At 35.9% G+C, this 3305-nt stretch overlaps 1 non-coding gene across 1 annotated transcript; it reads right to left on the reverse strand.

The window, feature by feature from the left end:
* Positions 1-2161: 2161 nt before the first annotated feature.
* LOC131179760 (small nucleolar RNA R71) lies at positions 2162-2269 on the reverse strand. Its single transcript, XR_009148646.1, has one exon. It is a non-coding gene; the product is annotated as a small nucleolar RNA R71 (small nucleolar RNA).
* Between the last annotated feature and the right edge of the window lie 1036 nt (positions 2270-3305).

A 3305-nucleotide genomic window follows, 5' to 3' on the forward strand; every position in this document is an offset into this window, starting at 1 on the left:
TTTTGCCATTGAGGAGTGACTTCTACAGCCAAAGATGTCAAAAACAAGTTTTCAAACTGAAATATGCATTGATCAAATTGTGCATAACTTGCCGCATAAGCTATGCAGATCTGCATAAGGAGAAAAATCACTGTTCCAGAACCAACCGAAATGTGCATAAGGAGACTGCATAGCTTATGCACATTCTCGCCTCCCTTATGCACCTTCACGGAACTTTGCATAGCCTATGCACCAAGTCATGCAGTTTCGCATAAGTGAACCAGAATCGGTAGCGCATAAGGGACTGCATAACTTATGCGATCCATATCTGATCCCATAAAGGGTTCATTAATGAGCTGGCAGAAGATTCCCTCAGATAATTCTTCCTAGAACATACCATTTTAGGGCTCCATGTCAGAAAAATGCTATATACAGTCTCATTTTCCCATTTTAGAAGGAGAGCACAAGGAGCAGAAAAGGAAAGGAGAAGAGAGGCAGAATTTGAAGAGTCACTTTCACCTTCCACACCATTTTCAACCAAGATTTGCAGATTTCTTTCTTTCCTTATATTTTTCTACATTTCTAGTGTTTAATTTCTTATTTCTTAGCTTAGATTAAAGCTTTATTTCCTTATAAACTCATAATATCTTGTAAGCATTATGGATAGTGAGTAGTTTACTTTTGATTCTGGAGTAAGGGTTGTAATATTTGAGATATTTTGTGGATTTTGATTGGGTAATCCATATTTTGTGGTCTTAATGAGTTTTATTCATTTCTTGTGTGCTTAATGACATGCTTAGTGTAGGATCCCATTAAGTAATGTTCTTAATCCATGGTTGAAGCACCGAAAGGAGAAGGCCTTGTGATAGATAATCAAGAAATTGGACTTAATTAACTTAGACCTAGAAATAGGCTAAAGATTAAGAGGATTCACAGATTAATTAAAGAACTTAATGGGTCTTAATTAATTCTAAGTCCACGAAAGTAGGATTAGATTGGTTAAGGCACTCTTTGTCTCACCCGAAAGGGAATTCAAGGGATTTAAGAATTAATCTCCTTAAAACCCATCAGTTTCACAAGATTGGATAACCAATTTAAAATCCCAAAATAGCTCGAATATGAAATCCCGAACTCCGGAATCGCCTTTTTACCATTGTTAATTTCTAATCGAATTTAATTACTTGCCATTTTGAATATTGCCATATTTGAACTTGCTTATTTCAATTTGATGCAATTTTAGTTTAATTAATACATTGTTGAATAGATTATTAATTTTGCATACATAGATTTCACATTCTCATTACCCATCAATTCATTACTTTAATTTCAAAAATATTTCAATTTACTCAACTTTTTATATCAAAAATTCAATTATTAACACAACTCCTCGTGGGAACGATATCTTTTCTATACTACTTGTACGACCCGTGCACTTGCGGTAGGGACGCATCAAGTTTTTGGCGCCGTTGCCGGGGAGTTGTTTGTTTAAGATTGAATTCTTGATTATTTTAGTTGTTTTTAGTTTTATTTTTGTTATCTTTTCATTTTGTTTTTGTTTGTTCTTTTTCAGGTACTTTTAATCTTTTATGAGAAGAGCTAGAAGCTCAAGTGACACATCCTTATTGTTCAATCCTGAAATTGAGAAATTTTGTAAAGCCAACAAAAAAGAAACCAGAAAAAGGAAAGAAGCTTTGAGAGAAACCGAAATTGAAGCAGACATGGCTGATGAAAGAATTAGAATTGGTGTTAATGCTGGAAATGATCAAAACAATGAAAATGCAGCCCAAGGTGAAGAAGTTGTTAATGCTAATGTGCCTAGGGGAAGTATGATGGATCATGCTTTTCCTCGTTTTGATGACTTGAGAGAGAGCATAGCAAGACCAAGAATTGATGCAAATAGTTACAAGATGGATTTTGGAGTCCTTCAAATGATTCAGAATTCTCAATTTGGAGGGCATCTTTCTGAAAATCCACATACTCATATGAAGAAGTTTGCTATGATTTGTGACATGCAAAAACAACCTGGAGTGTCAGATGATGCAGCAAGATTGAAGCTATTCCCGTTCTCTTTGAAAGATAGAGCATTGGATTGGCTTGACTCTTTACCTCACAACTCCATTACAAATTGGGAGCAACTCACTGATGCATTTCTTGCACAATATTTTCCACCTGGAAAAACTCAAGAGTTGAGGAATCAAATGACAGCTTTCAGACCAAGAGAAGATGAAACTTTATATAAGTCATGGATGAGATGGAAGGAATTAGAGAGATTATGCCCACATCATGCCATTCCAAAATGGATGATAAATCAGAATTTTTACACAAATGTCACTCCTGCAATCAGAGGGATTATTGATGCTCAAACAGGAGGGGAATTTATTATGAAGCATGAAGATGAAGCTTATGAGCTATTGGAGAAAATTGCAAAGAATACTCATCTTTGGAGTAGTCCAAGAGGACCAGCTCCAACTCAAAAAAGGCAAGCTGCTGGAATGTATGATCTTGATTCATTCAACATGATTAATGCAAAGTTTGATGCACTTACAAATGTCCTTGCTAAGAAGATGGAAGATATGAGTATGTTGGTTAGTTCATCATCATCAGCTGGAACTTCACAACAAGTGGCTTATGCAGAGGAAACTACCAGCTGTGGAGTAGATTATGGAGAACAAGCAGCATATGTTGGTAATTATGGAAATAAACAGATGGGGAATTCTTATTCTCAAACTTACAATCCAAATTGGAGGAATCATCCCAACTTTTCATGGGGAAATCAGCAAAATCAAGTTCAAAATCAGAATTTTCAACCACATCAGCAACAAGGAGTTCCATATCAGTAAAATAGGCAATCACTGCCTAATTTTCAGCAGAAAAATATGAACCCTCCACCAAAACAGCAAGAACGAAATTCCACCACTGAAGCTTTATTACAACAGATTCTTGCTAACCAAAATAAGCATGATGAGGAGATGAGAGAGATGAAAGCAAGGCTAGAACAGATGCAAACACATAACAGAATGCTGGAAAACCATATTGCACAGCAAGCATCTTCCTCAGGTGCTAAATCTTTTGGAAAACTTCCAAGTCAACCAGAAAACCCAAGAGAGCAGTGTCAAGCTATTACTTTAAGAAGTGGGAAAGTTATAAATGATGAGAAGAGTGAAAACAGTGAGAAGAGAGAAAATGAAAAAGAAACTGATGAGAGTGAAAAACAAGAGAGTGCAGAAAAATGTAAAGAGAAAATTGAAGAGAAGGAAGAGAAGTATATACCTCCTGAACTCTACAAGCCACAACTTCCCTTTCCACAAAGATTTCACAAAGCCAAG

The sequence above is a fragment of the Hevea brasiliensis genome, chromosome 4 (genome assembly GCF_030052815.1).
Source record: "Hevea brasiliensis isolate MT/VB/25A 57/8 chromosome 4, ASM3005281v1, whole genome shotgun sequence".
In the NCBI taxonomy this organism is placed as follows: Eukaryota; Viridiplantae; Streptophyta; class Magnoliopsida; order Malpighiales; family Euphorbiaceae; genus Hevea; species Hevea brasiliensis.